Source organism: Molossus molossus, unplaced genomic scaffold, assembly GCF_014108415.1.
Source record: "Molossus molossus isolate mMolMol1 unplaced genomic scaffold, mMolMol1.p scaffold_m16_p_11, whole genome shotgun sequence".
Lineage (NCBI taxonomy): Eukaryota > Metazoa > Chordata > Mammalia > Chiroptera > Molossidae > Molossus > Molossus molossus.
Window position 1 is genome coordinate 63,406,075 of NW_023425346.1, and position 24,140 is coordinate 63,430,214.

A 24,140-nucleotide genomic window follows, 5' to 3' on the forward strand; every position below is an offset into this window, starting at 1 on the left:
TGTAATATTTTTATTGCTAATCACCTCTTTTTCAAATATTATGTTTATTTTTATTACAGTTAACGATCACTACAGCATTTGGTATGTAATCACATATTCAGTAGAGTGGATAAACATAGCCCTTGCCTTTGTGACTCATAAATGAGCTTCTCCTCATATTTAATGTCTCTTATTCACAAAGAAACATATGCTTTGAACCAGTCTGCTTTTAATGTCTTTTAAACACTTTTCAATTCAATTTTTTTTATCATTGTTGTTGTTTTGCGTTTTTAATTTTTCACTATTAAGAGACCTGCAGAGATGGCACAACAAAGTTAGCAGCTTGAGGAGGGAACCTAAAAGCGAAACAAGGCAAAGTGGAATCAACTTCAAGGCTTATGCACCAACCAAACCAAGGAATAATATAGGGCCTGGGATCCGTAACTAAGAATACTAAAAGATTCCAAATTCTGTCCCTGCATGAAGTGGAAACCTTTCCCTCTTTGACATTAGAAAGTTGTATTTTATTACAAGTTTGACAAAACAATGAAAAGATTAACATTAAAAAACGGCAGGTGAGCCCTGGCTGGTTTTGCTCAGTGGTTAGAGTGTCGGCCCAAGTTCGATTCCTGGTCAAGGGCATATACCTGGGTTGCAGGTTCGACCCCCAGCCCTGGCTGAGGTGCAGGAGGCACCCAGTCGATGAATTTCTCTCACATTGATCTCTCTCTCTCTCTCTCTCTCTTTCACTCACACACACACTCTCTCTCTCCTTCCATTCTACTCTATCCAAAAATCAACGGAAAAATATCCTCAGGTGAGGATTAAATAAATAAATAAGTAAATAAATAAATAACAGCAGGTGACAATCAATTGGAATTCCTTTCTATTTTTATAATTCTACAATTAAAAATTCGCTATTCATTAGACAAGATTCTTAAAATAAATATTTTGCTAGATAATGTCAGTTTTAGGGAGAAAGTTTACAGAATGTTTTTGTAGAATCTGTCTGTCCCGTAGCAGGCAACGTGGGGAACACTGGCCAACCTGGAATGCTCAACCGCAGAATTACTGACTGCTTAGGATCAAACAAGCACAGAGCTCGGCACTTTCAGCACACGAGCTCAGTTAAGTGCTGATGTGCGGACAACCAAAAGGAATGGCATGCACACCAGCCTCTATGATGCAGTGTGCTCATGGGCACCTGCCACGTGCTTCGAGACAGGAGTGAGCCAGAAGTTCAACGGAGGCAGAACACGCTTGGCTGGCTTTATAGAGGAGCCAGCTTTTCAAATTAGATTTAGGGTAGAAAAAGTACTTTGACAGTTATTGATACTGGATATAAATCAAAGAAAATGTGTTACTCTAGCAGCAGAGACCAGGATAATTTCAATGAGAGTTTACAAGGCAGGAAGGCTGGCTAAGGCTGTGTGCCAAGGTTTAGGCCAGAGGTAACAGAGGCCAAAGGAGAACTAGACTTTCCTTTTTGAGAGAAAGCAAACAGAATTAGAATTATTAGAATAGTATTATTAGAAAGCAAACTGTATTAGAATTAGATATATTTTGAATTTCATTCTCGGCTACAATGCAAATTAAAAATTCATATATTACTTAGTTTAAGTTGTTTTTTTTATAAAATTATTTTTTTAACAAAAGAGACTTTCAAAAAACAGTATCCAGATCTGTCATGTAAACTTCTAATAATATAAACTGATAAAATACTGTCCTAATATACAGATACTCCACATTACCTTGATATTTGCTTTACTCCTTAGATTCTAGAGTTGCAACCTTTAAAAACTGTGCTTTTCTTACGGTGAAATGGTAGCCATCTTGTTTAATGTGGATTATCATGCCATAGGGAGTTCCCATTCGGCGTCTACCATATATGTGGCTTTAGAGAAGATGCTGAATATTCAGAGGCCTTCCAGAATCAGGAGGTAAGACAAACATGTAAATCATGCCAACTGCAACATGGGGTGGTGGGGCGTGTGAGGCCCTGGAAGCATATGTCCCGCTTGAAGACATCTGACCAACCACCGTGCCAGCAAGTAAGTCAGGACAGGGTGGGCCCCTTGCTTTAGCTAATTCTTCAACACATCTCTCTGGGTCCTTGCTAATTCCCATTTCCCTGGTGTGGCTTCCCTCCAAGACCATTATACAAATCCAGTTGAGATTAAAATACGAATAGTTTTAATAGTTAAGCTATGGAAAGTTGATCGTTCTTTGTTTTCCGGGGTGTTTTGTTTTGTTTTGTTTTGTTTTCTCTATAGGGTAGCCAGACTTTCGGTGCCCTGGGACTGTTTACCCATCTGTAGATTTTGTTTCCTTGATAACTATTCCCCTGATACCAAATTGAAAGACAAGCAGCTTTTCAGAGTGTGATATGGAAAAAGAAACAGAATTTCTTTTTTCAAATGAAACTTAAAATGTCCAAAAATATAATGGATTTTATATCCAATTATTTAATAGCAAAGCACATAAAAGTTACTTTGATTCAGCTGTATTGTATCATAACAACAGTTAACAGCTACTAGGTCTTACTATAAGCTAAGTACTGTACCATGAACTTTATAAATATTATCTTTCATAATCTCACCACTATCAGGTAGGTACCATTATTACTCTGTTTTACACACAAGGAACCAGAGAGGTTAAGAAACTTGTCCACAGTCAGTTAAGTAATAAGTGGGAGATTCAGGCCCCCAGACTGTCTTGTCTACCTTATTTTCCCCAAAGCATCTCAGAACTGACCTAGGTATCAAATTAAAAACATTTCTGGGTACTTTACATACTTTCTCTGAAAACAGAAGTTTCTTAGAAAGTATTTTTGTATTATTTTTACAAATATAACATCTAGATCTTTTTATTTGGAAAGCAAATTGGTCATATACCATCACAACTTTATTAAGTCCTTCACTCTCCATTTTATAAAATGCCCAGAATGTGGCTAATAATTACTGTTAATAACTTTATATATGACCAAAGGACTCATTGCCTTAATCCCATCTACCAGATGTGACTAAACATCATATGGAAAGACCAAAATAACAATGAAAAGAAGCCACATTACTTTATGAATAGAAAATTATAATGGTGTACAAGGTCTCTATATTTTATTTAAAAACATCAAAGGGAAAAAAATTAATTTCAATGTTCACATATAAATTTAAAATGCCACAAACCACTGTTTTCATTCCAAATGTGTCCATTATTTTTACTTTGCACACAAAAAAATGTAACCTCTGTAATTATTAGTCGAAGAATAATTTTAGTGGCATTCTAAAAATAAAGAGGCCATATTTATGAGCTGATATTTGGCATTTTTCACCTAGTTTTTTAAAAGGCTATTTTTCATGTTTTTAAAAACCAGTGATCTTAAACTGTCAACCCATCTCTGTGAAGTCTAATTCAAATGTTTGCTAGTTCAGCAAACAGAAGCCATTTCAGGTCTGTTGCATTATTTTAAACTGACAGTCAGGGCTCTTTCCTTTCCAAATAAAGTATAATCAATTCTAGCTTAAGCAAGAGAAGAAAGGGCTCTTGTGGCTCATTTAACCAAACCACAATAAGGGGAATCTCAGTGGTGGCCAGTGCTAGGCCTGGGCTGAAGGTGGACCAGACAGTACAAGGCCTCTCTGTTCTCCATCATTTGGGTTAACTTTAATTAAGATAATACAACCTCTGCCCTGGCCAGTTTTGCTCAGTGGTTAGAGCATCAGCTCTCAGATCAAAGAGTTGTGGGTTCAACTCCAGTCAAGGGCACATACCAGTTGCAGTTCGGTACTGGCCCTGGTAGGAGTTGTGTGGGAGGCAACCAATCAATGTCTCTCGTCTTTCTCGTATCGATGTTTCTCTCTCTCCTTCCCTTCCTCCCACTCTATCTGAAGATAAATGGGGGAAAAATATACTCGGGTGAGGATTAAAAAAAAAAAAAAAGATAATAAAGCCTCTCAGGTTTTTCCCTTTTAGATATTTTTCTAAAAGATTCACTGTGGGGGGATGATTGAGCCTGAACACAAACACCCACAGCAGAGGTTCCCAGATGCCAGGAAGTGGGGCCCAGGTCTGAGCAAGAGCAGCACTGATGGGATTCCTAGTACTGGACACATGGCAGGGCACTCACTGGATCTGAAGGAGGCAATGCTTGATTTCATTCCTGCCTACAAACTGGAGAGAGACTTTAGGCTAAAGTGTCAACCCCCTCAGCCTCAGCTTCCCAAACTAAAGGTCATCATAACCACTAACTTTTTAATTAGAACGATATGAAAGAGCATGGAAAAGGGCCCGTTAGGGATCTGATACATAGCTACCATTTATTATATGTATTAGGGGATTTTAAGAAAAATCTTGTGATTTCTTCTAAATATATGGATTCTGGGAGGATCAAACATATGGGCAAGTATTTTGTAAACATTAAAGTGCCATGTCGGTGTTACAGCACTTTGATTTATGAAGTGGCAGCCCAGCACTGCACCTGTCCCAATGGGGTGGCGGCCACTTCTTACATCTCCCTTTTCCCCATCTCTCCTTCTACAGTTCCTAATACCATGCAGAGAGTCAGGTCCCAACATATACCTGAGGACTTATTAATAGGAATTATTCATCTTGCCATTAAATAAAATGAAAATTACCAAAGATGATCTAAGTGGAGTCTCGTCTTTGTTTTCCTACCAAAAAAAATCCTTATAGTAAAGTGCTGAATAACAAAATACATGATTATTTAAGGTTCCGCTCTCAAGTTGATAACAACTAGGTCTCGAAGTTTAGAAAATCTTCTAATTCTTGCAAAAACAGTACTAAATGGCTAGAGAACACTACCATCAATCAAATTTTGCAGCAATGACACAAAACATACATGGTAGATTGAATACAGGAGTCATTACAAAGTTGAACTACTATAATATCAAAATAAATTCTTGTGCATGTGATTCTGCACACAATACATCAATTTATCTCCAAGGACTGAAGTACTGCACATGAATAATTTTTCAGATAGTTTATGTCTTTAGACAACCTAGCTTTTCTCTTACTTTCAGGATGGAACTTTCCCACAGTTAAGTTTGGTAACTGAATGAGACTTGGAAGGAACGTCAGCCATTACTCTGCCAGCAGCTCAGTGCAAAATGACCTCTATAGCTTCCCAACAATAGATATGCTGTTTTGTAATGGACAGTGTGAATTATGTTTCTTTATTTATTGCAGCTTTTTTTTTTTTTCCCCTTTATTGATTTTAGAGAGAGAGAGGAAGGGAGAGGGAGAAAGATAGAAACATCGGTAAGAGAGAACATCAATTGGCCACCTGCTGCATGCTCCCTACTGGGGATTGAGCTCACAATCTGGGCATGTGCCCTGACCAAGAATCACACTGGCAACGTCTTGGTGCATGGGCTGATGCTCAACCACTGATCCACACCAGATGGGCTTATTACAGCTTTTAAAAATCTTAGAACCCATATTGTGGCCCAATTTTAGCCAATACAAGGTGTGGCAAAAGTAGGTTTACAGTTGTAAACAATAATTCCTAAATGATAATGCAAAAATAAACTGTTTCTGGTTTTCTCTTTCCAGCTGGCGCCAAGCCGTGGGCATTTCTTGGGACAACTGGCACAAGCACCGTTAAGACTGGGGGCAAGAGGAAGCCCTACCACAAGAAGCAAAAATATGAGCTGGGACGCCCTGCGGCCAGCACTAAGATTGGACCCCGCCGCATGCACACGGTCCACGTGCAGGAAGGCAACAAGGAGTACAGAACCTTGAGGCGGGACGTGGGCAACTTCTCCTGGGGCTCAGAGTGCTGTACGTGCAAAACAAGGATTACTGATGTTGTCTACAATGCATCCAACAATGAATTGGTCCGCACCAAAACCCTAGTAAAAACTGCATCGTGCTTGTTGACAGCACACCATACGGACAGTGGTACGAGTCTCACTATGTGGTATGAGTCTGCCCCTGGGCTGCAAGAAGAGGGCCAAGCTGACTCCTGGGGAGAAAGATTTTAAATAAGAAACGATCAAAGAAAATTCAGAAGAAATATAATGAGAGGAAAAGAACCATCAGTCTTCTCGAGGAGCAGTTCTTGCATGCATCGCGTCCAGACCAGGCCAGTGTGGCCGAGCAGATGGCTATGTGCAGGAGGGCAAGGAGCTGGAGTTCTAGCTGAGGAAAATCAAGGCCCGGAAAGGCAAGTAAGTTCTCTTCCCTCCTGTCTTAGCTCATGTAATAAAGGTGTTAATCCCCAAAAATAAAAAATAAACTGTTTCATGGACTCACAACTGTAAACCTACTTTTGCCCCACCCTGTATGCTAAGATCATCAGGCTATCATTTCATAAACCAGCTCACCTCAGTTTTACTTATTTTCTTAACAGGCCTATCCCCTTTGTGTTATTTGCTCACTTTTGAATTATCTTAGATTTATGATTGTATTCTGTTTTGGAAAAAATACATGATGTGCATAAATGAATAAGGATGTATGTGACTTCTTTCTTATCAGCTGCTACTTGAGGCAAGTCTCATTTGTTTATGGTTTTCCTGCATTACGTAACTCATAAAACAGTGCTCGATACAGCCTGTCTCTAGTACTTCATGTCCTACTTTTTCTGTATATTTTTTTCCATGACTGACCGCTTAACCTATGAGGTCTGCACTAACTCGGTGTAGAGAGTGTCAGAATCGAGGTAAACTAGAGGACATCCAGTTCATGTCCACAGAGAATCAGAGAATTGTTTAGTGTGAAAAAACTCACACATCAGTTGTCAGATGTGTTGTGAGTAGGAGAAAATTGTTATTTTTCTTTTAAGAGGGCATTGAAAGTAGGCCTAGAAGAAATCATCCCTTCTCTCTGTCTTTTTTCCCTCCCTCCTCCTTTCCTTCCTTTCTCCTTCTTCCCCTTTACATGTATCTATTGAACACGTTTTCTGTTTCCAGGCATTGTGCTGAGTTCTGGGAAGATATAACCGAAGAAGATAAACACCCAGCACTCATGGAGATGACATTCTTGGGAGAGGAAAAGGGAGAAAATAATCAAATATATACCCATAAAACATTTACTACAGAAAAACAACAAGGCAGATAAGGCAGAGTAAAGGCTTAGAAAGTGATATGATGGGATTGGGGGTTTGGATGGGAATATAACATGACTTTTGAGTAGAGGCCTGAGTGGATTGAAGCAGTAAGTTAAGATTTCATCAGACAGATGTAAATTAAAACAACAATGAGGTATCACTTCACACCCGCCAGAATGGCCGCCATCAACAAATCATCAAACAAGTGCTGGAGAGGGTGTGGAGAAAAGGGGACTCTAGTACACTGCTGGTGGGGATGCAGACTGGTGCAGCCACTATGGAAAACTTTATGGTGTTTCCTCAAAAAATTAAAAATTGAACTGCCATTTGACCCAGTGATTCCACTTCTAGGAATATATTCTAAGAAGCCTGAAACACCAATCAGAAAGAATATATGTACCCCTATGTTCATAGCAGCACTATTTACAATAGCTAAGATCTGGAAACAGCCCACATGTCCATCAATAGATGAGTGGGAAAAAAATCTGTGGTACATATACACAATGGAATACTATGCAGCTATAAGAAAGAAAGATTTCTTATCCTTTGAGATGACATGAAGGGACCTAGAGAGTATTATGCTAAGTGAAATACGCTAATCAGAGAAAGACAAATACTACATGATCTCACTTATTTGTGGAATATAATGAACAAAAAATGCTGATGGCCCTGGCCGGTTTGGCTCAGCGGTTAGAGCGTCGGCCTGCGGTCCTGAGAGACCCAGGTTCGGTTCCCGCTAAGGGCGCGTACCTTGGTTGCAGTTTGTCCCCGGCCCTGGTCGGTTGTGCGGGTGGCAGCCACTCGATGTGTTCCTTTCACATCGATGTTTCTCTCTCTCTCTCTGTTCCTCTCTCTCCCTCCCACTCTACCTGAACAAAAAATGGAAAAATGTCCTCGGGTGAGGATAAAAAAAAAAAAAAAAAAAAAAATGCTGATGAACAAAATAAACAGAGAGACATAGAAAAAAGTATCATTCAGACTGACAAACTTCAGAGGAGGAGGGTGGGAGGGAGGATGAGATAAACCAAAGAACTTATATGCATGTATGCATAACCAATGGACATAGACAACAATGCTTGGGGGTAGGGGCAGAATAGGGAGGAGGGTGTCGGGGGAAAAAGGAGAAACATCTGCAACAAAAATAAATTAATTAACAAAAAAACAAAAAATAAAAAAATAAAATCAATAAAAAATATTTTTAAAAAAATAAGAAGAATAATCTTAAAGCAAAAGCCTGTGTACCTATTTTTCTTTATGCCTGAGGCTGGTTCCAAGTAGAACAAAGGAAGAAGGTGGGTAACAATATAGTTCATGTACTATGCTGTACAATCATTGTTTAAACAATATTCAAGCCAATATTAAAGATTACGTGATTGATTGGCTTATCTGGCAAATTTAACTATAGTTGGGTTAGGAAGATCTAATATATAGATGGACCCCCAAATTCTTGTATATTGGCCAATGTTTTAATTGTTGAGATTTTAATTTCCTACTTTGTTAATTTTTTATTCAACAATTAACAGTCCTGATTGTTAATATGTAAATCTTAGCTTTCAGCATCAATTTGTAATCCTTTTGCTTTTAATTAATCTTATTTATTTATTTTTTTTATCCTCATCCGAGGACATTTTTTCCCTATTTTTTTTTTGTTGTTGTTGTTCAGATAGAGTGGGAGGGAGAGAGAGGAAGAGAGAGAGAGAGAAACATCGATGTGAAAGGGACACATCGAGTGGCTGCCACCTGTACGACCCAACCAGGGCTGGGGACAAACTGCAACCGAGGTACGTGCCCTTAGCGGGAACAGAACCTGGGTCTCTCTGGACTGCAGGCCGACGCTCTAACTGCTAAGCCAAACTGGCCAGGGCTAATCTTATTTTCTTGAAATAATAAAATATTTTTATTTAAGGTAGATTAATTGTAGTGGTTATAAAATAATGCTAAAGAAAATCATCAAAAAATACCCATTGTAAATTGATGTTTAATTTTAAATCCTTCAGTTAAGAGGGCAAAAAACACAACAAATCACTTCTTGACAGCCAGAAAGTATGCATGTTTCACAGGTGATCTTTGGACTCAGTATCATGTACATCTGGGAAATTAATACCAGTTTTGGATGATAAGATACAACATACTAGTAGCTGAACTTTGATCTCAGAACAGCTAAATAGTATTTTTAAGAGTTAATTTTAAAAAATTTCTTAGTCTTTTATGCTGATACAACTTATAACTCCAAGCATTTTAATTGCCAAGCAAATATTGAGTCCAAAGTAGAAAAAAAAAATGCTATTTCACCTCTAAATAGAACAAACTGATGATATCAGTGTATAATCAATTTTAACTTCAACTTGATATGTGCAACTGCCGATTAGATCATTGGGCCCTGAATTTTAAAGAGGCCTAAAGAACATATTCAAAAGGAATCAGTAAATTTAGTTTTTAATGCTCTTCATTCCTGTGGAACAAAATGTAACCTGAAAAGCATAAATTCTATCATTTCTATAAAGATTCAGCCCAGCCGATGTGGCTCTCTGGTTGAAAGTAGACCCATGCACCAAGAGGTCACCGGTTCGATTCCTGGTCAGGGCACATGCCCAGGTTGTGGACCCAATCCCCAGTGGGGGGCATGCAGGAAGAGGACAATTGTGTTCTCTCTCATTGATGTTTCTATCTCTCTCTCCCTCTCCCTTCATCTCTCTCCAAAAATTAATAAAGAAAAAAAAATTTTTTTTTAAAAAAAGGATTCAGAGGCATTGCCTCATAATATCTGTCCTATCAGTTAACAAATATGAATACATATAAGAAAAATATAGTAATTGATGACTTTCACATACTAAAAAAAAGTCACTGGTCAGAGAAAACAGACAATAAAATGTACTAATTGCTGTGATAGAGGCATGGATATGTTTCTCTGGGGGAATTTGGAAGGAACATCTAACCTAATGAAGAAAGTAATCCCAAAATAAAATGATGAGGCACTAAGGGCCTATACTTGGATAGAATAGAAAGATGCTTCAGTGTGTTTTCTTATTATAATATCTCTTATTAATTTTGTTAATATAAAAAATTTATTTATAGAATTTTTGGAAAGAGTGACAATGGTGGTCTAGTTTGTGATTTCCTTCATAAAAAGAGACAGTACAATCAGGATAGAAAAATGAAAAATCCAGAAACATAATCCACAGTAAAATTAGGTGACAATCATGATGAGCAGAATTTTAAGATGGTCCCCAGGATTCTTTCCCTCTAATGTACATACCCTTTAAATCTCGCCCACTGAGAGTGGGCGGGACCTGTGACTACAGTGGGATTTCATCCTCAGGATTACCATTAAGTAACATAGTAAATATGGAGGGATTTTGCAGATACAATTAAGGTCCCAAATAGTTAGTTTCTGAGTTATTCAAAAAGAAAATTATCCTGAGTGGTCCTGTCTTCATCAAGTAAGAACCCTTTAAAGTGGAACTGGGCCCTTTCTGAAAAGAGGGATTCTTTCCTTATGGCCTTGAAGAACCAAAAAGCCATGGCGTAAATGGCCTACAAAAAGAGCCCAGCCTTTGCATAGATTAGATTCTCTAAGAATAAATTTTGTCTCTCCTTCTCTGGCTTTGCCATGAATCGTACAGCTGCAAGGAAATGAATTCTGACAACAACCTGAAGGATCTTGGAAGCAGATTCTTCCCTAGCAAAGCCTACAGATGAGAATGGAGTCCAGCCAACAGCTTAATTTCAGCCTGTGATACCCTAAGCGGAGGACCCAGCTAAGGAAGTCTATGGGACACTGACACACCAAAACTATGAGGTAATAAATGGCTGTACTTTTAAGCTGTGAAATGTTTTATGCAGCACAGAATTTGTTATAAGACACAGAAAACTAATACACAAGCAATCTCCAAAAACCCCATAATGCAAACCAGAGTTAGGGTAAACCAGAGTTAGGGACAGCCAGAGACTCTCATGGTATCAGCATCAGTGAAGGAGGAATGAATGAAATCAAATAGCCATTTCACACACTAACATACTCAACACGTTCTCAGTAAGACCAACAAAAATTAAGAGGCCCTTTTCCATCCCAACTCAATGCAGTGGGCAAAAGGTCTGTGTTAAGGCCCAAAAGGGTAGAAGCAATCTGGGCCCTATGGATTTCCAAAAGCTCACACATTAAGGTTTCACATAGATAAATTCTAGGAACAGAAACAAACTGAGATAAACTGGAATAAAGGTGACTAAAGAAAAAGCCCAGAAAAACTCTGGGGAGAAGATAGGGTCAGAATAAATCTGAAAATATGAAGCCATCCCTTTATCCCTTCAGGAAAACTAGAAACAGAGAATTTTTGAGTTGTGAAGCTAGAGAAGATACTGCAAGCAACTATTTGTTTTTTCCCTCAAAATTTCAGCAAACCTAATATAATACTAAACATGAAAAAAAAAAAATGTGTTGAAACCCATGTAAAGTTTTAATAAGTGAAAGAGACTTCCGGTCATGATGGCGGCATAGGTAAACGTGGTATTGCATCCTCCCACAACCACATCAAAATTAAAACTAAACTACAACACAACCATCATTCAGAACTACCTGAAGTTGAGCTGAATGAAAGTCCTACAACTACAAAATTAAAGAAGCAGCCACATTGAGACTGGTAGGAGGGGCGGAGGCGCAGATGGGCTAGTCCCTCACCCACGTGTGGCAGATAAAAATCAGAAGGGACACTTCGGCTGGGGAGGTCCTCCCTGAGGAGGGAGGAGTCCCTGTCCCACACCAGGCACCCAACTCAGGGTTCCAGTGCCAGGAGGAAAAGTCCCCATAACTTCTGGCTGGAAAAACCAGTGGGAACTGAGGCTGAGGGAGGCTGCTGCTGCGAGAGCCCCAGGCAGTTCCTCTTAAAGGGCCAGCATTTGGACATACTCGGAAAAGCCACGTTGTGATCCAAGGTTAGCTGCTTCTTGTGCCAAGCCTGGGGTCAATTAACAAGAGGAATGGGGTTCACTGAGACCAGACTTACTCAGATTCGTTCCCTTGAAGCTCAGAAGGGAGGCAGCTTGAGGGGCCTCAAAAACATACGGGAAGAACTCAGCTGTTTGGATTCCCAATGAGGACTGGAGAGGCAGCTTTGTCCTGGACAGACGGGCTGGCGGAGGCTGATATTCCTTTGGTGAGCCCTTCCCTGGGGTGGCAGACGGCCACCATATCTGGGACTCCAGCAACCTGGCTCACAGTGTTTGCCCTGCCCTGGTGATTCTCTGAGGCCCCACCCCACCCAACTTTCAGGCCCACACACGCTGTTTCCAGAGGCTTTACCATAGGATTGGCCTGTCTTGGATCCTGCTTCAGTTTCCTAAAATCTCTCAAACAAGCAGTATCTGGCCTCAGCGAGCCCCATACCTCTGTTAACTGGCCCCAGGCCTGGCACTAGAAGAAGCTAGACTTGGATCACAACTTGGCTTTTCCTGGGCACCTCCAAGCCCAGAACAAGAAGCAGCCATTGGAAGATCCCTTTGTAGCTTATGCTGGGTGGCCCCAGATAGAACACAGGCAGTGGCTAACCTTGCCCCAGAGCCAGCACACCCAGTGGACAACTTCAGACCACATCGAAGTACCACCACTCAACCACCTCCACAAGTGAAACACTAAATGAGTGTACTCAATGTACCAGAACCCTGCTGAAGTAAATTTTGCTCTGTCTGGTTGGTCCCTACACAGCTGATCCTCCAAGGTAGTCAGAGGCCAGTGGTCAGTGGGCACAGCCAGTCCTTGCAGCTGATTAGCCTGAGTAAATTCCTCCTATTGATATGCCAACAGCAATCAAGACTCAATTACAACAGAAGGGTGTACAGTCCACACTAGGGGTGCACCTTGAGGGACCAGCTGGGGTGATCAGGGAGACTGTGCCCCTGGATCCAACAGGACACCTACAACAAAAGGCCATCCTACGAAGCCTAGGAGACATAGCAACTCTACTTAATACATAGAAACAGTCACAGGGAAGCAGCCAAAATGAGGAGACAAAGAAACATGTCCCAAATGAAAGAAGAACAAAACTCCAGGAAAAGAATGAAACAAAATGGAGATAAACAATCAATCAGATGCAGAGTTCAAAACACAGGTTATAAGGTTGCTCAAGGAACTAGGTGAGACATTCAAGGAACCTAGTGAGACCTTCAGGGAACTTAAGGAGACCTCCAAGGAACTTAGTGAGAACATCAACAATGTTAGAAAAAAAAAGTCAGAAATGAAGGATGCACTAATTGAAATAAAAAAATAATTTATAAGGAATCAATAGTAGAGTAGGTAAAGCCAAGAAGCAAACCATCTATTTGGAATATAAGGAAGCAAAAAACACCCAATCAGAACAGCAAAAAGAAAAAAGAATCCAAAAAAATGAGGATAGTGTAAGGAGCCTTTGGGACAAATTCAAGCGTGCCAACATTGGCATCATAGAGATGCCAGAAGGAGAAGAGAGAGAACAAGAAATTGAAAACCTATTTGAAACAATAATGACAGAAAACTTCCCTAACTTAGTGAAGGAAACAGACATACAAGTCCAAGAAGCACAGAGAGTCCCAAACAAGATGAACCAAAGAGGTCCACACCAAGACACATCAGCATCAAAATGCCAAAGTTAAACACAAAGAGAGAATCTTAAAAGCAGCAAGAGAAAAGCAGTTTGTTACCTACAAAGAAGCTCCCATAAGACTGTCAGCTGATTTTTCAAAAGAAAAGTTGCGGGCCAGAAAGGAGTGGCAAGAGATATTCAAGGTGATGAAAAGCAAGAACCTACAACCAAGACTACTCTATCCTGCAAAGCTATCATTTAGAATCAATGGAAATATCAAGTTTCCCGGATAAGAAAAAGCTAAAGGAGTTCATCACCACCAAACCAATATTGTATGAAATGTTGAAGGGTCTTCTTGAAGGAGAAGAACAACAAAAATATAAACAATAAAATGGCAATTAAGTTTGTCCCCAGCCCTGGTTGGGGTCGTGTGGGTGGCAACCAGTTGATGTGTCTCTCTTACATCGATGGTTCTCTCTCCCTTCCTCCCTCTCTCCCTTCCACTCTGTCTGAAGATAAATGCAAAAATATCCTCAGGTGAGGATAAAAAAATAAAAATAAAATGGCAATTTATATATATCTATCAACAACTGAATCTACAAACAAAATGAGCAAGTAGAACAGAAACAGACTCCTAGATACAGGGAACTTTTTGTTGCTTGCCAGATGTGTGGGGACTGGGAGGATGGATGAAAAAGATGAAGGAATTAAGAAGCACAAATTGGTTGTTAGACTAATGAACCTGAAAAGGAAGGGGAGAATGAGATAAACCAAAGAACTTCTATGCATATATGCATAACCAGTGGACACTGACAATAGTGTGGGGAAGGCTGGAAGGGGCTGGGATTGGGAAGGAGGTGGTCAATGGGGAGAAAAAGAGGGGACAGCTATAATACATTCACAATAAAGATGAGTTTACAAAAAAAAAAAAAAGTGAAAGAAAATGAGGAGAAAATTATATCCTTACAGGCAATGAAAGCATGCAAAAAATCATGCCAACAATCAGATTAAATTCTACTCTAATTTTTCAAAATGAGCATCAAAAAAAAAATTATAATAATAGATGATACCAAAAGAAAAAAACTGTAAGAATTAGAAAAACTCATAAATGATGTGATAAAACTCAGGAAATTTCAAAATAAATGAAATTTTATCATCTTAGAAAAGAAAAATAAACCAGAAAAAAAACATAATGGATAATGCTAAAAGATTAAAGGAGGAATATTTTTAAGTTAAAAAAAGAAATAAAGATACAAAGGATTTCAGAGGAAATCTCAAATACAGAAAGCAAGAAAAAAAAACCAACATATATATTAAGAGCCCTTAAAGGAGAAAGCAAAAACAATAAGAAAGATTTAATACTAAAATTAAAAACAAAAAATTTTACTAAGTAAAAAAAAAAAAAGATTTAAAATATGTGCAAATGAATAGTACATTGTATACTTGGGCAAAGTTGCCAGAATTACCTACAAGAATACATTTTCTAATCAAATTCCAGTAGAATTTTAAAATGAGGAAAAAATAGCCCAGCCAGTGTGGCTCAATGGTTGAACCTGAACCCATGCACCAAGAAGTTGCTGGTTCAACTCCTGGTCAGGGCACATGCCCAGGTTGTGGGCAAGGTCCCCAATGAGGGACATGCAAGAGGCAGCCCATCGATGTTCTCTCTCATCAATGTTTCTATCTCCCTCTCCCTTCCTCCTTCTCTAAAATCAATAAAGAGGAGATGGTAGCAGGCAGGACCGGAGGGAGGGTGAGTGCATGAGAGAGTGAACTAGTGTGTGAGAGAGTGAGTGGACACGAAGGTGGATGACAAAACTTGAGCAGTGCAGAGACGTGGAGCAGAAGGTTCCTGTGCTGTGGACGGGAGCAGCCGGCTACTGCGGTAAGTGGCTCTTCAGGGTGCTTCTCCCTGCCCTGCGGGGAGGTCCCACCATTTTGGAAGACCCCGGGACTTCCCTGGGAGGAGGCAGTGGGAGCAGCTAGGGCCCAGCAACCTGGGCCCACCAGTGCACCTGGCACCATCGGACCAGTTGACACCCTGTGCCAACACAGACCAGTGCACAGTAGTGGAGTTGTCAAGGTGCTGATTGTGGAAACCGCGAACAGCCAAGCAGTGGAAGGGAGAGGAGCCCAGCACCATTCCCCACAGTAGCAGTCCAATCAGAGTAGAGATATACTCCCAGCAACAGAGGCTGGGGAGCAGACATCCATCCCCAGGCAACAGAAGCACAGATTAGCAGCAGAGAACCATCCTCAAAAACTACAGCAAAGGCTGAGCAGGAGCTGAGCCCCATTGGGCAGCAGCACTCCCCAGTCACCAGCAGCAGAACCTGGGGCTCCATTGGGGCCTGTGCAACACTGCTGCCCCCAAGAGTGGTGGGAAACCGGGACCTGTGTGACCCAGCCGCCCAAGGTGTGAGCAGGGAGTGTGGTTCCAGCAGCACCTGAGCAATACAGCTACAGGTGGCACCAGGGACCAGCTGGGAACACAGCTCCGGGGGGGGGGGGCATGTGATCCAGCAGCAGAACCTACCAGGACAGCCCCCAGTAGTCAGTCCTCCAGGATCCACAGCAGGCAAAGGGCTACATGCTAACAGAACAGTCTGGGAGGCACAGTAGCCTTATTTGATATACAGTGAGCTGCCTACACATCCAAACATCCCTCACTGGGTCTAGAGCTACCAGATGGCTAAAATGGGGAGACAAAGAAACAACACCCAAATGAAAGAAAAAAAGGAATCACTGGAAAAGGAACTACAGGAAATGGAAGACAGCAACTTATCAGATAAAGAATTCAAAGCAATATTTTTAAGGGTGCTCAAATAATTTGGTGAGAATTACAAGCAACTTAATAAGAATTATGAAGAGCTCACTGGGAATTACTTCAGCTTAAAAAAAAGAGGTAGAAGCTATGCATAAAGAGGTAGAAGATATGCATAAAAATAAAGAGGAAATAAAAAATGACATAGCTGTTATAAAAAATACCTGAGAAGAGTTCAACAGTAGATTAGAAGAAGCTGAAGACCGAATCAGCAACTTAAAAGACAAGGTAGATAAAAACACCCAAATAGAGCAGAAAATGGAAAAAAAATTTAAAAAGCAGGAGGAGAGTTTAGGAGAGCTGTGAAACAACAGAAAACATAACAACATTCACATTATAGGGGTACCAGAAGGAGAAGAATCAGAGAAAGCAATAGAGAACCTGTTTGAAGAAACAATGACAGAAATCTTCCCTAAATTGGTGAAGGAAAAGTCACACAAGTCCAGGAAACACAGAGAGTCCCAAGCAAGACACCCCAGAAGACCCACAGTTAGACACATCATAATAAAAATGTCAAACATTAAAGACAAAGAAAGAATCTTAAAGGGAGCAAAAGAAAGACAGAAAGTTACCTACAAGGAAGCTCCCATTAGACTCAGCTGATTTCTCAATAGAAACACTGCAGGCTAGAAGGGAGTGGCATGAAGTGTACAAAGTAATGCAAGGAAAGGGTCTGAATTCAAGACTACTCTATCCAGGAAGGCTATGATTCAAAATTGAAGGAGAAATAAAGAGCTTCACGAATAAAAAAAAAAAAAAAAGCTAAAGGAATTTACCACCACCAAACCAACACTGCAAGAGATGCTGAAGGAACTGTTGTTGAAGAAGAAGAAGAAGAAGAAGAAGAAGAAGAAGAAGAAGAAGAGAGAGAGAGAGAGAGAGAGAGAGAGAGAGAGAGAGAGAGAGAGAAACACAGGCATAAAATTAAAATGGCAACTAATAAATATCTATCAATAATTACCTTAAATGTTACCTTATATTACCTTAAATGGCTTAAATGCTCCAATCAAAAGACATAGGGTAGCTGATTAAATAAGAAAACATGACTCATATATATGCTGTCTACAAGAGACCCACCTCACAACAAAAGAGTCACACAGGATAAAAGTGAAGAGATGGAAAAAAAATTTTCCAAGCAAATAGAAATGAAAAGAAAAAAGCTGGTGTAGCAATACTCGTATCTGACAAGATAGACTTCAAAACGAGAGCCATAATAAGAGACAGAGAAGGTCACTACATAATATTAAAAGGATCAGTCCAACAAGAGAATATAACCCTGGTAAACATATACGCACCAAATACCGGAGCACCAAAATATATTAAAAAACTTCAGGAGGACTACAAGAGAGAGATCAATAGCAATATAATCATTGTGGGTGACTTTAACACACCACTGATACCACTGGATAGATCTTATAGATGAAAAATTAACAAAGACATAGAGTCCTTACAAGACAAACTAGATCAGTTGGTCTTTATTGATATTTACAGAATATTTCATCCCAAAGTTGCAGAATATAGATTCTTCGCAAGTGCACATGAAACATTCTCAAAGATAGACCACATGTTAGGACACAAAGCAAGTCTCTACAAATTCAAGAAGGTTGAAATTATATCAAGCATCTTCACAGATCATAAAACACTTGGAGGCTAAAGAGCATGCTATTAAACAACGAATGGGTTACTAACAAGATCAAGAAAAAAAATTAAACTTTCTGGGAACCAATGAAAGCAAACACAACAATACAAAATCTGTGGAACACAGCAAAAGCAGTCCTGAGAGGAAAGTTCATAGCACTACAGACCTACCTCAAGAAATAAGAAAAATTTCTAATTTATGTTCTAACCCTACAACTTAAAGAACTAGAAAGTAAACAAAAAGAAAAACCCAGAACTAGTAGGAGGAAAAAAATAGTAAAGTTCAGAACAAAATAAATAACATAGAGACCAAAAAAATTCAAAAGATCAATGAAACAAAAAGCTGGTTCTTTGAAAAGATAAACAAAATTGATGAACCTTTAGCCAGACTCACCAAGAAACATAAAAGAGAGAAACCAAATAAACAGAATCAGAAAGGAAAGAGAAGTAACAACTGACACCACAAATATACAAAGGATCATCAAAATATACTATAAACAATTATACTCCAACAAGTTGAACAATCCAAGAGAAATGGACAAATTTCTAGAAACACACAGTCTCCCAAAACTGAACCAGGAAGAAACAGAAAACTTGAACAGACCAATAACAACAAAGGAAATTGAAGATGTAATTAAGAAACTCCCAACAAACAAAAGCCCAGGCCCAGATGGTTTCACGGGAGAGTTTTACCAAGCATTCAAAGAAGATCTAATTCCCATTCTCCTCAAACTATTCCTAAAAATCCAAGAAGACGAAACACTTCCGAACTCATTTTATGAGGCAAGCATAATCCTAATTCCAAAACCGGATAAAGACAGTACAAAGAAAGAAAACTACAGGAGAATATTCTTGATAAACACAGATGCCAAAATCCTTAAGAAAAGATTAGCAAATCGGATCTAGCAATACATCAAAAAAACTTATTTATCATGACCAAGTGGGATTCATCCCAGGGATGCAAGGATGGTACAATATTCGCAAATCAATAAATGTGATACACCACATAACCATAAATAAAATTAAAGATAAAATCCATATAATCATATCGATAGATGCTGAAAAAGCATTCAACAAAATCCAGCATCCATTTCTGATAAAAATGCTCAGCAATGTGGGAATAGAAGGATTGTATCTCAACATAATAAAAATATAATATATATATATTATATATTATATATATATAATATAATATAATATATATATATTATATATATATAAAACCTACAGCCCGACAACTGTGGCTCAGTGGTTGAGCATCAACCCATGCACCAAGAGGTTGTCAGTTCAATTCCCAGTCAGGGCACATGCCCAGGTTGTGGGCCCAGTCCTCGGTGAGGGGCATGAAGGAGATGGCCAATCGATGTTCTCTATCTTTGATATTTCTATCTTTCTCTCCCTCTCCTTCCTCTCTCTCTCTAAAATCAATAAAGAAAAAAAATTTTTTTTAAACCTACAGCTATGCCCTGGCCAGTTTGGCTCCGTGGTTGGAGCATTGGCCTGTGGACCACAGAGTCCCGAGTTCAGTTCCCGCTAGGCCCTAGCGGCTAGGGGAATGTACCAAAACACAAAACAAAACAAGACAAAAAACCTACAGCCAACATCATGCTCGATGGGCAAAAACTAAAAGCATTTCCCTTAAGAATAGGAACAAGACAGGGTTGCCCACTTCCCCCACTCTTATTCAACATAATACTGCCACAGCAATCAGACAGGTAGAAAAAATACAAGGGATCCAAATTGGAAAGGAGGAAGTGAAACTGTCATTATTTGCAGATGACATGATATTGTACATAGAAAACCCCAAATACTCCATCAAAAATCTACTAGACTTAAATGAATTTGGCAAAGTAGCAGAATACAAAATTAATGTCAAGATATCAACAGCATTCTTATACACCAATGATGAACTCACAGAAAGAGAAACTAAAAAACAACCTCATTTATCATTGCAGCAAAGAATTAAGATACCTAGGAATAAACTTAACCAAAGAAGTAAAGGACCTATTCACAGAAAACTACAGGTCATAGAAAAAGAAATAGAGGAAGATATAAAAAAGTGGAAGCACATACCTTGTTCATAGATTGGAAGAATTAACATCATTAAAATGTCAATATTACCCAAAGCAATCTATAGATTTAATGCAATCCCCTTCAAAATACCAATGACATATTTCACAGAACTAGAACAAACCCTCCAAAACTTTATATGAAACCAAAAAAGACCCCAAATAGCCACAGCAATCTTGAAAAAAAAAAGAACAAAGTAGGAGGAATCACATTACCAGATATCAGGTTATACTACAAAGCCACTGTAATAAAAACAGCCTGGTACTGGCACAAGAACAGACAGATAAATCAATGGAACAGAACAGAGAACCTAGAAATTGACCCAAGACCATATGGCAAGAGCATACAGTGAAGTCAAGACAGTCTCTTCAATAAACGGTGTTGGGAAAATTGGACAGCTACTTCCAAAAAAATGAAGCTAGACCACCTACTTACACCATACACAAGAATAAACTCAAAATGGATAAAAACTTAAATGTAACTCATGAATCCATAAAAATTCTAGAAGAAAATGTAGGCAACAAAATTTCAGACATCACACGCAGCAGAATTTTCACTGATACCACACCTAAGGGAAGAGAAACAAAGGAAAAAATGAACACATGGGACTACATCAAACTAAAAAGCTTCTGCACAGAAAAAGAAACAATCATCAAAATGGAAAGGGAACCCACTGTATGGGAGAGCATAATTGCCAATGATGCATCAGATAAGGGATTAATTAATTTCCAAAATATATAGAGTACTCATACAACTCAACAAAAGGAAGACAAAGAACCCAATTAAAAAATGGCTAGAGGACATAAATAGACACTTCTCCAAACAGGACATACTAATGGCCAGGAGACATATGAAAAAAACCTCAACATCACTAATCATCGGAGAGATGCAAATTAAAACAACTATGAGGTATCACTTCACACCTGTTTGAATGGCCTCCATTAACAAATCATCAAACGACAAGTGTTGGCGAGGGTGTAGAGAAAAGAGGACTCTAGTACACTGCTGGTGGGAATGCAGACTGGTGCAGCCACTATGGAAAACACTATGATGTTACCTCAAAAAGTTAAAACTTGAATTGCCATTTGACTCAGTGATTCCACTTCTAGGAATACACCCTAAGAAGCCTGAAACACCAATCAGAAAGAATATATGTACCCCCATGTTCATAGCAGCACTATTTACAATAGCTGAGATCTAGAAACAGCCCAAGTGTCAATCAATAGATGAGTGGATAAAAAAGCTGTGGTACATATACACAATGGAATACTATGCAGCTGTAAGAAAGAAAGATCTCTTATCATTTGAGATGACATGGAGGGACCTGTAGAGTATTAGGCTAAGCGAAACAAGCCAAGCAGAGAAAGACAATTATCACATGATCTCACTTATTAGTGAAATATAATAAACTAAGCAAACTGATGAACAAAATTGACCCAGAGACATAGAGGTAGGGTACAGACTGACAAACCCCAGAAAAGGGGGTGTTGGGGGGGAAGAGATAAACCACAGAACTTATATGCATGTATGCATAACCAATGAACAAAAATAACAAAGCTGGGGAAGGGTCAAGGGAGATGGGAAGGAGGGTGTTAATGGGGGTAAAAGGAGAAACATCTGTAACAAAAACAAATTAATAAAAATAATTTAAAAAATAAAAATTAAAGAAATAAAATCAATAAAGAAAAAAAATTTTTATTGTGAGGGGGAAAAGTACAAACACTTTGGGACTCTAGGCAAAACTTCCAAAGCACTTATAGAATATAATCAAAATTTTGACAGCAATGTTTTATGGCCAAAGGTAAGTGAAGAAAAGAAAATGAAAGCTAATGATTTTAGTATATGTGCTACTGAAGTAAGCACAAGAAAGGTAATGATTTTATACCATGCAGATAACTTCTACATTAAGGTGCAGACCAACTATTGTCTACATATGAAGACTAAAAAAATATTCCATCACCTTTTCATAAAGTATCACCTTCAGGCAGCCAAACTAACTGGAGAAATAATGACATACGACTAGTGATGAATATTAAATATATATTCTTTATTTAAAGAACACCTACAAATCAACAGCAAAAAAAGATAAACAACCCAATTTAAAAATGGTCAGCCCTGGCTGGTTTGGCTCAGCGGTTGGAGCGGCCGCCTGCGGTCCTGAGAGACCCGGGTTCGGTTCCCGCTAAGGGCACGTACCTCGGTTGCAGTTTGTCCCCGGCCCTGGTTGGTTGTGCGGGTGGCAGCCACTCGATGTGTCCCTTTCACATCGATGTTTCCCTCTCTCTCTCTTCCTCTCTCTCCCTCCCACTCTATCTGTTACAAAAATGGAAAAATGTCCTCGGATGAGGATAAAAATAAAAAATAAAAAAATAAAAAATAAAAATGGTCAAAGGACTCAACACATTTCTCCAAATATATACGATGCTCCATAAGCACATGAAAAGATTCTTAATGTCATTAATCATAAGGAAAATGCAAATCAAAACTACAGTGAGATACCATGATACCCTACATTAATTACTACATTAACAATAATTTTTACAAAATAATCATCACAAGTGTTGGTGAGAGAGAAGTTGGAACCCTTGTATGTTGCTGGAGAGAATGTCAAACAAGTGTAACTACTGTCAAAAGTTAAACATAGATATTTACCCATGACCCAGCTATTGCCCTAAAGAATTAAAAACCAGTAGTATACTTGTACACAAATGCACATTGCAGCAACTTTTTACAACAGACAAAGTTGGAAACAACCCAATGTCCCTCAATAAAGGAACAGTTCAAAAAAATGTGCTATATACATACAAAGGAATATTATTTAGCCATTAAAAGGAGTACATATGGTCAGATATCTGTATATTAAAAAAAAAAACATTTGGAAATTTTTCAAAAAAGTAATGAAGTATCAATATGTGATACAACATGGAAACCTTGAAAACATTATGCTAAGTGCAAGAAATCGGACACAAAAGGCCAGATATTATATGACTTCATTATTCATCTAGAATGAGTAAATCCATAGAGACAGAAAGCAAGCTGATGCTGAGGAGAGGCAGGAATGGGGACTGACTGTTTAATGGGTATTATGGTGTTTTCTTTAGAGTGATGAAAGTGTTTTGGAACTAGATAGAGATGGTGGTTAACGAACAATGCATTAACTTCTATGGTATTCAAGGCAAAAAAATAAGCATAACTTGAATCTAATCATGACTAAACATCAGACAAACTCATATTGAAAGATATTTATGAAGAAGGCCGTATTCTTTAAAAAAAAGTCAAGATCATGAAAAAAAAAACAAGACTGGTGACTTTCCAAACAGAAATTAAAGAGACAACTAAATGTAACATGCAAGCTTTAATTATATATTATACTTATGAAGGATAATATTGGGACAATCAGCAAAACATGAGTAGTTTGTGTGTTAAATGAAATAAGTAAATCAGAGGAAGACAAGTACCATTTATTTCACTCATACGTGGGATCTAATGATCAAAATAAACTACCAAACAAAATAGAAACAGACTCATACAAAGAACAGACTGACTGACAGCTGTTAGAGGAGAGGGGGTTTGGGGGTACTGGGTTAAAAAGGTGAAGAAATTAAGCAAAGGAAAAAAAAATACAAACTCATGGACACAGACAACGGTATGGTGGTTACCAGAGGGAAAAGGGGGTGGGGGGAGGTAGAAGAGGGTAAAGAGGGAATAAATGATGATGGATGGTGATGGAAGGAGACTTGACTTGTGGTGGTGAACACACAATACAATATACAGATGATGTATAACTGAATCCCATATAATTTTATTATCCAATATCACCCCAATAATGTATTGTATATATAAATAAATACAGGAGGGAGGAAGAAGCAACTAGAATTATATTTCTTTTTTTTTGGTATGTGCCCCAGGGAACCGAACCTGGGACTCTCTGGTCCGCAGGCAGACGCTCCAACCGCTGAGCCAAACTAGCCAGGGCTAGAATTATATTTCTAAATATAAAGATCTGATTTTC

The 24,140-nt window shown here is 38.8% G+C and overlaps 1 protein-coding gene and 1 pseudogene across 4 annotated transcripts in view; one reads left to right on the top strand and one right to left on the bottom strand.

Annotated features, from left to right (window-relative positions):
• Positions 1 to 24,140, bottom strand: part of GULP1 (GULP PTB domain containing engulfment adaptor 1) — a 243,465-nt gene that overhangs the window by 120,143 nt on the left and 99,182 nt on the right. The window lies entirely within an intron of this gene.
• Positions 1,801 to 6,171, top strand: LOC118625020 (annotated as a pseudogene).